The 11993-nt window shown below is 35.6% G+C and overlaps 1 pseudogene across 1 annotated transcript; it reads left to right on the top strand.

Moving 5' to 3' along the window:
* The first annotated feature begins 8753 nt into the window (after positions 1-8753).
* Positions 8754-10981, top strand: LOC104728591 (putative polygalacturonase At3g15720; annotated as a pseudogene). The gene is made up of 9 exons (XR_015573171.1): positions 8754-8868; positions 9105-9242; positions 9334-9473; positions 9603-9632; positions 9743-9950; positions 10045-10126; positions 10230-10338; positions 10444-10558; positions 10663-10981. The product of XR_015573171.1 is annotated as a putative polygalacturonase At3g15720 (transcript).
* Positions 10982-11993: the final 1012 nt, after the last annotated feature.

Raw genomic sequence — 11993 nt, forward strand, 5'->3', positions numbered from 1 at the left:
CAAAGCCTAACCCACTCGGATTTTCCTCTTCTATTCGATTTCCTGCTCAGATTTACGATTTGGACCAATGGCGACCCGCCGAACGACGAAGAGACCTCGCCTCTCAACTTCTGCTGCCGCTCAGCCGCACCTCCGCGACTCCCCACCGCTGGCGAGTCCTCCTCTTGTTCCACTGCCACCGTCCATACCACTCCCTCCTCTTGATGCACCTCCTCAAGCAACTTGCAATGTCTCATGTCCAAGAAGGGAAGGACAACGGATTCCATCACAGCGGGTTTGGGAAGAGTGACCGGTAAAGAAGTTCAGAAGCTTGATTTCATCAACCGACCGCTACTTGATACGTGGGGATAGTATGAGACTCTGTTTTACAACGCTTGGCTGAATGTTGATATTCAGCCAACTCGGTTGGTTGATCCTGCTACTATGCAGCAGCTTGGGATTCATGATGAGGTACTGAGACTTTTGGAGAAGATTGGTTTAGGGACCATGTGCACTCGATATTATGACTGTTTTCCGGAGTTGGTCTGGCAGTTTATGGCTTCAGTCTGCCTCCTCTTCCAGAACGAGCAGGTCCCGAGAGCTAGTGAAGGAAGGCTGACTTTCTTCATTAGGGGTTTTCGGTATGAGATTTCTTTACCTGATCTTTGTGACATTTACAGTTTTAGCAGAGAGCCAGAGGAAGTTTCTCTTCCAGCAGAGTTTGTAGATGTCCAGCATCTCTGGTCATACTTCGGCACTGGCGACTATGATTCTCGAGGTTCCACTAGAACTGACGTGAGGCATCCAGTGATCAGGTACATTTTTAGGGCCATAGCGAACACTATTCTGTGTAAGATGGAGACTGGAAAGATGAGATTGACTGAGTTGTACTTGATTGCATATGGGGTTTATGATTTGATTGCTGAGGATGATAGTTGGGTAGACCCTGAGAGGGTCAACTATGGTGCAGTATTTGCTTCCCACTTGATCACTTTGAAGGTCAAGGCCTTCGGGAAAGGGAAGACAGAGTTTGTTGGGAGTCTGCTTACTCCTATTTTTCAGAGACTGCGTATTGCTACTGATACTGTCACCATTTGTACGGCGCGGAGCCTGATTGATGAGGACCATTTGCGGCAAACCACTTGGATGAAGAGGGAGATGCTTTAGAGTTTTTGTGATTCTACTGGTAGTCATCTGATCAGATTATCATGACCATACCTCACCACTATTAGAGAGGATGGAGAGCAGTTGCGTTTTCTTTCTGCTGCCGCTGATTTCGGTCCGCCACCACCTTCCCGTCGTCAGCGCAGTGCTGCTACACCTACTGAGCCACCTGTTGTTCCTATTGACGGTTTTGTTGATGATCACCCTGCTGGGGGTTTTGAGGTTGGTTCTTCTTCTGGCACTGCAGCATTTGAGTTTCCAGAGCCACCGAAGCCTTCTACTACTATGAGTTAGGGAGCTTACCAGGAGTACCAGACCTCCACCATGTGTGCCCTCTGGAACGCGATTGCTCAATTATCCCAATGTGACTGCATCCGTCCTACTAGGCGTAGATCACGTTCTCCTCCCCTTGGTGCAGCGAGCGACAACGATGCTGATGGTGATGTCAATGACGATGCTTGATCTCACTTCTGTTTACGGTTACTTTTATCCTTTTTCTTTTTCACTTTGAGTCATTTTGTCATTTGTTTCAGATTGAACTTGTATTGCATTGTGAACCATTATCTATCTTGTTGCATTTAATGTTGTGTTTGAGTGATTCTTAACAGAGCTGACTTCCATGAGAGAAACACAACTAACATGCAACTAACAGGGTTCACGGTCGGAGATTTTTGACCGATGCAGCTTTGCATCGATCAATGCAACCTTGGCATCGGTCGACACAATGGCTAACAGTTGGTAACACGTATCTGGTTCATTATTTCACTACTTTTTCAATTTGATTTTTCTTTCTTAGTCACTCTTGGGCTTGATAACACTGGGGACAGTGTTGTTTAAGTCTGGGGGAGATTAGTACTAACTACTAACTTAATTTTTGTTGTGTCAAAACCACGTTTTTGTTTTTATTGAGTCAAATTTTTCAAATTTATGTTGGAAACTATGATTTTTCTTTTTAGAGTATTGCCTTGGTTGATTAATGCTGCAGATTGAATCCACAAATCTGACTAATGAAAAATCCAATGGCTGACCAGTAAACCAGAGACATCCGAATTTCCAACAGAATTCATAAAAGCCTGAGGTAATTTCTGTACTTTTCTTTTTACCTCATCAAGGAGATTGATGTTCATAGAGCTTGACTCCTTGTTCATACTTCACAAGTAAGATTACAAAAGAAAATGGTACTCCTCTCCCTTATTCAAGTTAAAAAAAAAATCCATGAGAGCTTTGTTAAAAAAAAAAAGAGTGAATAAAAGATGAAATGATTTTGATCAGTTTAGAGAGGTAGGTAAAGTATCTATGACCTCATTATTCTACTCTTGAGTCAAATGATCACACAAAGCTTGGAAGCGAGGGGTAGGTAAATTACCGATGACCCCATTATTCGCTTACATCTTTGAGAAAAAAAAAGAAAAAAAAAACAAAGCAAAGCTCAAATGAAGATACACAAATAGAATAAGTCTAGGGGAGAGAAAGAGTACCACATGTGGTAAAAGTTATATCTTGCTTGTTATGGTATAGTACGGGAATGAGACTAGAAGGTTCTTGACATTGATTAAATTGATGAGTCCCACCGATGAAGGCTTAATGGAGGAAGTAGTGGAATTTGGTTTGAATTTGGGATGCTATGAATGTCAACGAAGAAGTACATGGTGGTTCGATTTGGATTTATCTGCTAAGCATATGGATTATGGTTTGGATGATCATGACATTACTTTAAGAATAAAAGGAGTTTCTGTGTTTTCAAACCTCTTTCACAGGTCTAAGTTTATGTTTTGCTTGAGGGCAAGCAATGGTTAAGTCTGGGGGAGTTAATATATCATGGTTTTTGTGGTTTTTAACCATGGTATAAGTGTGCTTTTTGAGTCTTTTGATTTGTTTTCTAGGTTGTTTTTGAGTTTTTAAAGGATTAGGTACTCAATGGCACGGATGCAACACATAGGAGCTAAAAAGGATGATTTGGAGCATAATCAAAACATTAAGGCTGATCAACAAATGTGGGAGATGAGTTCAAGAGTATGCATCGAACGATGCTACCTCTGCATCGACTGATGCTACCTCTGCATCGATCGATGCAGTTGCCACAAGCCAATCGGAAGTTTTCCCCACAAGCTTTAGAAGATTTACAAAATTTGCCCAAGTTTCCCTTATTTGCAATTAAAGCCGAAGACGTGTTTTAGAGTATATATACAATTTGTATGGTCATTGTTAGGACCTAAGTTATTTTCTGCAACCTTTTTGAGAGAAGTGATATTGAGAGCTTTGGGAGAAAGAGATCTGATTTCATCTGTAGAGAGAAGATTTTTAAACTCTCTTCTTACTTCTTGATATCTATTGCTTATTATTCAGAAAAGATGTTTTGTTCTTCATTAAATATGTCTGAGTAGTTTGCTTGTTAGGTTCAGGGTTTTTATAGGGTTGTTATGGTTTATTAGATCTGTTCTTTTAGGGTTCATTATCTTCTGTGATCTTCATCTTAGGCTGTTCTTCATATTAATTTTTGATTGATCACCTAGAATTAATATCTTACGAAACTAAATTGATATGAGAATATAATTGATTTTCCTGATAAAACGTTTTGATGAGCAAAATTACTTTTTACAAAGAGATTTGATTTAGTAATTTTGTGAACAATCTAAACTTGAAATTAAAGCTGATTTATTACCTAGAATTTTACAAAGAGATTCGGATTTTCTGGTTTTAAATTTAGATAATATTTGTAGTGAGAACTGATTTATTTTACATAAGAGTTTAGAGTTCTAGATCTGATTTTTAATTGTTTGAACCCTATTAAATTATTGATTTCATATTCTGTAATTTCTTGAGAAATTCCCTAGGCCTAACTTTTTAATTTCCTGAATTTACAACATCTTCTAATTTTGTTTCTGCAGAGTTTTCAAATTAATATTCTGATTTAGCATAATTAAAAGATTAATAAGTCTCTTGTGTGATCTAGAGTCTCTGTGGATTCGACCCCTAGAGTATTACAACTGCAAGGCTGTTAGTACCGTTAGGGTATTATAATTTGAGCTTGTCAATGAGTTGCGGTTTGGGTTGGTTTAATTATATATTGTATTTATATTATTATTATTCAAAAAAAATACGGGTCGGGTTGTTTCATGGATTAAGAAGATTGATGGGGGTTCAATCTCATATTTCCTATTGTGACCGGATGCGGATGAAAGAGATTGATGGGGGTTCAATCTCAGATTTCCTATTGTGACCGGATGCGGATGAAAGAGATTGATGGGGGTTCAATCTCAGATTTTCTATTGTGACCGGATGCGGATGAAAGAGATTGATGGGGGTTCAATCTCAAATTTTCTATTGTGACCGGATGTGTATTGGGAGATTGATGGGAGTTCAATCTCAGGTTTCAGGTTGAGACCGGATGTGGATCTCGGGGGTTACAATCTCGAGGTTTATATGTGTTGACTGGGAGGGTCAGGTGTATGCTGGTCGGGGGACCAGAATTGTGATGATTGGGAGAGTATAGTTTGGGTTGACCGCTGGGGTCTGAATTATGCTGACCAATGGGTCAGAGTGTTATGGATCGTTGGGTGTGAACCATTGCGACGGTAGAAATGGTTTGTAGTTGGGAGTGCGGTATTGTCAGATTCGAGGACGAATCTTTTGTTAGATGGGGAGAATTGTAACATACGTGTCCCAAAAATTAATATATAAATTATTTGAGTTTATGTCGGGAACTGAAGTTGAATCGGTTTAGTCTGGTTGGTTTAGGAGGAGTTGTTAATTAAACCAAGCTCAATTATATATGTGATCATATGGTTTAATTGAGTTTTGTTTATTATACGGAAACTAGACCAGCCTAAACCAAAAGCCCTAATTTACTCTTTGAAAAGAGAGGCAGGTGCTTATGGGCCGTCACGCACGAGGGGAGGAAACCCGAGTGGACGTGGAAAAGAGAAAGAGATGGGAGTTGAAGAGAGTGAGAGGTGGTCTACGGGTTGTTGTGGTTCCGTGTAGAGTTGTCGTGTCGTTGTTGAGTGTAGGTGTGCGACTTCGGATCTGGAACAAGGAGAGAGAGCAGACCGGAGCAGGGAAACCCTTGGGTTATTGTCCGATCGGGGGAGGAGAGAGAGAACGAGACGCGACGGAGGTGGGAAAGCCTCTAGTTGTTCTGGTTAGTCCTGTCATGGCTTTGGAAGCTTTGTTAGTGGTGGGAAAACAGAGCTGCCGTGAACAGAGGTGAAGAGGAGAAAGAAAGTAAAAGAAGGTTGGAGATAATGGCAGTGTGGAGGAGTCAACTTTGGAGGCTCGCAGGCGCTGTATCTTATATTTTTCCGGGAATCAAATGATAGTTGTGTAATCTCCATAAAGCCAAGAATCGATAGAAGTTGAGATAGCATCATTTGGAGTTAATCTCACAGAGTTATGTGCGTTGCTTCTAGGCCAAGTAATTGCTGGAAACTGTGGAATCTGGGTTAAGTATAAACCCTAGAAACAGTTCTGAGATGGTTCTTTGTAGACGTTGTTTTAAGGACCACAACTACTCTGATCGAGACGAAACTTGGTGGAGAGACTTGTGATAGTACTGGCTCCATATCCAACGGTGGAGTTGCGATTTGAACGGTTATTTTGTGTTTTATTCGAGTATTGTTTTGGAGGTTTTGTATGGTCTGAATTGTGGTAAATTGTATTGTTTGGTTGAGCCAACGAGCTCGGTTTGAGCTGGAACCTTGAAGGGGCTTCCATGGCTTATGGAGTTATGTCTTGGTTGTTAGAAAACTAAGGTGGAGCTCAAGAGTGTGGGATTAAAGTTAAGTTGGTGAATTAGAAGGTTCATCAGAGAAGTGTTTCCGTGGCTGGATGGAATCAAATATTCCAGCCCACCTCTCTTGTTACTCGGTCGCTAGGGATGGTTGGTTGTGCGACTCAGTAACTAGATGAAATGGGGTTTGGTGTGTTTGAGAGAGTTATTGTAAGAAACGATTTCTACGCCGGTTGTCTCGTTGGAATTATGGGGTTCCGGCAAGATCGTTTCCCGTGGATCCTGTGTGAGGATTGGGAATCCAGGTGCGGTCGTTTCACATCTGTGAACCAAATTGGAGATTTTAGGGATGGGTGTCGATTGACACCAGCAATTCTGGTTTGACCAGTTTGTGTTAATATATCGTTTGGTGCAGTTTGGTTTTATTGAAACCTTAAAGACCGATTTATTTTAGGCAGAACTCGACCTAGGTCATGGGAGAAGGCTTGTTTTGCCGTTTTAGAGAGAAAAGTGAGAGAGAGATATTGGGAGTTTGATCCTAAGAGTAAAAGGAGTCTTGAGGAGGGTTAAGTGGAGCAGAGGGCTCTGTTTTGGTGGTTCTAGAGTTGTGGTGCTCTCACTTGGAAGGGAGGAGAAAGGAGATCAATATTCTTCATGTGTAAGGAGAAGGATTTGAGCTTCGTGGTGGATTGGAAGAGATAAGGATGCTTTCTCATGGCTATTATCTAGGTAAGTTGTGTTGTTTTAGTGTTAGATTGAGTAGAGAATCGATGAGTGTAGCGGATTAGGGATTTGCTGCGAGAAGGAGCTTGAAGAAAGGCTTTGATCGTAATTTCTGGGGTGGTTTCGTTCGACACCATTGTGGTCTCGGTCGACACCAACACTTGCAGATGAACAGCGCGAACTGGTTCGAGATGCCTACTTTGGGGCAACGTTTGGAGGATGAAACGGAGTCCGATTTGGCTGAATTAGGGTGGAGAGCTTTGTGGTGCTATAGGATTCATATCCAATGGTGGGTTTGTGAAATTAACGGTTCGTTTGTGAGTTAATCAAGTGTTTGTATTGTGGTGTGGCAGAGATGGTTTTGTTGTAAGGTTGGGGTGTCGAGCGACACCAAGATGGTTTTGACCTATGCTAGTTTGGTTTTATATGTTTCTGATGTGCATGTTGATGTTTGCTTTATATTAATTTGATTTTGTTATGTCGGTTTATGATTTAGGTTGTAATAAAATATTATGGGGTATTTAATTATATTATTATTATATTTTCAAAAAACGATGAACCACATAACTATTGACATTTTTTAACACAGTTCAGTTGTTGCTTTTACTTGTTCTTTATTTGCTTTGAAGTCAAAACTCTACAAATACAATTCTTTTCCACTCTTTTCGACTTGAAATCTATTAAGAGCATCTCCAATGGATTTTTCTATTTTTATCTCTAAAATAGAGGTGGGTTGGAGCAAATTTTCCTCTCAAATAGAGCTTGCTATATTTTTCTCTATTTATAGAGGCAAGGCAAATATAGAGATGAGTTGGAGATGCTCTAATGCTAGCTTCTATATGCTGATTTAATTTTTTTTTTTTTTTTTTTTTCAAGTTTTAGTTTTAGTGTGGATTTTGTTTAGTCTAATTTATATAGGGGAAATAAAAGCGAAACAAAACTAAGATAACATCAAATTGGATATATTTTTAAAATTTTTACCTTACATCAAAAATTTAAGATATAATAATGTAGTTAATATGATAAGATACTACTAAAAATTTCAATTTTATAATTATCAAGACATTAATAGTAAATTCATTACGGATTTTATTCCAAACACTACAAAATAATTAGACGAACATTTTAAGGGTATTGAATCTTATATTTTAAGTGATTTGTGTTAAATTTAATGTTATTCAGTCATGGAATTTAAAAAAAATCTAATTGAATCCACTATTATTGGAAAAAAAAATAGAATTTGATTTTTAATCATTTTGAAGGATTTGAGAGGATTTCTTTATATCTCATAGTTTTATGTGAGAATCGAAAGGATTTTACAATAAATCATACCAACTTTCCGAAAATCATCAAAAACATAGAAAAACTCATTGAAACTCAAATCATATAAAATACTACCTACAATACACTCCCCTTAGTTTTCAATGTCAATGGATATACACACAGAAATAGTGCTTGTCTTTTTCAGATATAATAAGTTTTAATATATTGCAATAAGGCCACATCATGCAAATTTAATTCTCTTTTTGTGTTTTCCAAAATGATTTTTATGAATTTCCCTTTTTTAGTTATTTTCATAAAGATAAAATCAAATGGATAATTTGATAATTTGAAAAAAAAATTATCTTACATCAAACTAAGTTAATATATAATAATCTAGGTAATATGATAAGATGACAACTCAAATCTCTCAATTCTTTTTTTTTTGTCAGCAATCTCTCAATTTTATAATCATCAATATGTTAATAGTAAACTTTAGTAATAAATTTTATTTCAAACACTACAAAATAATTAGACAAACATTTAGTTTTTAATGTATATGGATATACACAGGATAAATTTTTATTGTGATATATATCTAGATCTTATATAATAAGATGGATGATGTCACTGATATGCATTAATTTAATCCACAAAATAAGTAATGATTCTAGGCTGCAAAATATCTAAAGTTTGAAACTACATCCATGAACCTGTCTACACCCATGATTTTTTATGCGTATATATAAGTGATGAACATAATTTAAACAGACACTACATTACATCTAATCATCTGTTCATCATCACACAATGGTACATATGAAATATAATAATGTTTGAATAATAATTATTATGCTTTCTTTCTTTCTAACATTGATATTTGAATGTTGTAGGAAATTATAATACGCGTTGTGTTCTTTTTGACTTTATTGAATTCAGTTCTTGTAAATGGCCAAATCTATGATGTGCTTAAATTTGGTGCCAAGGGAGATGGTCTTACCGATGAATCAAAGGTATTATATTTGAAAATCTTATCTTGGAATTTACTCTATGAAAATGACTGAATTATGTAGGTTTTCAAATCATTTTTAACCAAAATATTATCATATGATATCCAAGTATATATACATAAATATTATTTATTCATTATTCATTTTCCTATAAGATAAGAGATCATAATCGTTGTCACAAAATTTTAGTTATTGAGTAAAGAAGTCTTATACACTTGATCTTTCGATAAAACAAATAGGCTTTTGTCGAAGCATGGAAAGCTATGTGTGGTAGTGGTGGGAATCCAAAAACACTCCTTATTCCTTCAAATAAAACATTTTTACTACAACCTCTTGTGTTTCAAGGGCCTTGTAAATCTCCTTCAGTACAAATAAAGGTAACTATCAATATTTTGTCAAAACAAATCACTCACAACTTTATGTGAATTTAAATATTTAAAAAAAAATTATTTGTATTCATTTATGCAGTTTGATGGAAAGATTGTTGCGCCGAGAGATAAGACAGCATGGGACAATAAGTTGTTAAAATGGGTTAGTTTTAAGAAAATAATTGGTTTAACAGTCAATGGCTCGGGGTCAATTATGGGCGTGGTTCGTCATTTTGGAAGGTGAAAAATTTTATATATACAAAAGATATATAATTTTTATTTTGTATATATATTTATATAAATTACCTATATCTGTTTAATATGTGAATCTAATACTTTTATGTTTTTTTCTATACTCAATATACGCAGCCAAGAATGTTAACTTCTAAACGGCCTACTGTGAGTTTATATCTTTCTCACTAAATTTATTCTCAAATCTAAAATGAAGATAGCTTTTTCTACATATATAATAATGTTCATGATGAATTTACTTTCCCGTTTTCTTACAGCAATTGCATTTTAAAAATTGCGCTGATCTCAATATAATTGGAATAACTTCATTCAACAGTTCAAGAAACCATATAGCAATTAACGGATGCAAAAGAGTTAAAATAACGAAAATAAAACTCGTAGCACCGAAAGACAGTCCTAACACTGATGGAATTGATATCGGTAAATCAAGTGATGTCGATATTTACGACACAGTAATTGAAACTGGTAGATAACTATATATCTCTCTTGCACTGTCATTAATTGAAAATTGATCTGAAATGGTTATTTGAATTTAAATCTTCTTAAAAATATATTCCAGGAGATGATTGTGTAGCTATAAACAACGGAAGTGTGAATATCAACATTACAAGGATGAATTGTGGACCGGGCCATGGAATAAGGTAATATATATGTTTGATTGACCAATACCATTATATACATAATACTGATTTTTTTTTAATTCTACAATGAATTTTATTATTTATATATATGATTAAATGACAGTGTGGGAAGTCTAGGGGTAGATGGAGAAGAATCTATGGTTGAGAATATCCAAGTGACTAATTGCACCTTCAATAGGACGGAAAATGGAGCTAGAATTAAGACATGGCCGGTAATAATTTTTTTGTTACTTTTTTCCATATTAAAACTAAATAAATTATGAAAATATTTACACTGTGATTTAAATGATATATATATCCTTTTTTTAACAAAAAAGAATGGAAAAGGATACGCAAAAAAATATACTTTTTAAGGGCCTCACATTGATTGAAACCAAAAATCCGATAATAATCGACCAAAACTATGTCGATAGCGGTCGCCAAGATGTGGAGGTAATTCATCTTAAGATTGTTTTTTTTATTAAATAAAAAATATTATAATTTTAACTACAATAAATAGGCTGCGAACATATTTGTAATATTTTTTTTGTGTGTAGGAATCAGCTGTGGCAATTAGTAACGTGGCATTCACAGATATTCATGGAACTTCACAACTCGATGAGATTATAAAGATTGATTGCAGTAAAGTCACATATTCCGAAAACATTGTTCTTGCAAAAATCAATATTTCTACGGTCGATGGAAATAAGCCAAATGTTGAATGCAAGAATGTGTATGGAAAGTCTATCAATGCTAACGAGGTCAATGATTGTTTCGGAAGATAGTATCCATTTTCATAGAAAATATGTCAGATAAATTTGTTATTTTATATAGCGAATGATATTATGTAACTATATATGATCAACTATTTGTATATGTCTGATCGAATAAAACAGTGTTATATTAAGATTATTTTAATATAGTCAGGAGCTAGTAATTTACTATTATCAGCACAGAAAGTGATTTGTTAAACTTATGTATGTTATCTCATTTAGGCGAATCAATTAGAACTTACAATAAATTGGTTCTCCCTTCTCTTTAATCAAATTGCATGATAGAGGTCTCAAACACAACTTAAGATAAAAAGGGCATTGGCTCTTGTCAATTAGGTAATAAATTAGCCCGGGATCTATTGCTTTTTAAGTGATTTTACACTTTTTAAATCATCTATTGAAAAGGTTTTTTCATAAGAGAGAAAAAATTTGATGTTCGAAGGCTTCTATGTTGTAAGCATTGTGTAACTCCGGACTGTAATATACGGTAAACTTGGATAATGATTGAAACGTTTACAAGAGCACTTTTCTTAAAAAGTATTTCGACCCTTCTGTTAAGCCTAGGGTTACACGAAATCCCTTCTAGGATATAACTAGGATATGAAAATCACAGTTGTCTCTCTTGTTCTAGGCTAAGATACAAGAGAAACAAATATAGATTTTTTGTTTTGTTTTTTGTTTATCACCAAAGTTTTTCTCAATCTTTAGTTTTGTGAATCTTATTTTTATCTCTTGCTTTCTCATGTTTTCTTACTATGTTTTTGATGTGGAGAAACAGAGTATTTATAATGTTCGATCGTTTCATCGTACGTTTGCAACCATACAATTAAAAAATGTAACCATTTACCAAAAGTTGTGATGGTTAGTGAAATAACTGTTGATTAACAACTTAAAACACTAACATTCCTCCCCCATTTAAGTTTAATATTTGGTTCAAAAAATCACACACATAAACCAAACTTATGCATAAATGTAAATATCTTAACAATTGAATTTACATCTTAGTAATATTACACATTCCAAATATCCGAGTCAACTCATTTGGGTACATGAAGATAATACACACACGAATTTCCACACTACTGTAAGTGTTCATACTTGACAATATTATACGC

This window comes from Camelina sativa, chromosome 11, assembly GCF_030686135.1.
Source record: "Camelina sativa cultivar CO46 ecotype springtype chromosome 11, ASM3068613v1".
Lineage (NCBI taxonomy): Eukaryota > Viridiplantae > Streptophyta > Magnoliopsida > Brassicales > Brassicaceae > Camelina > Camelina sativa.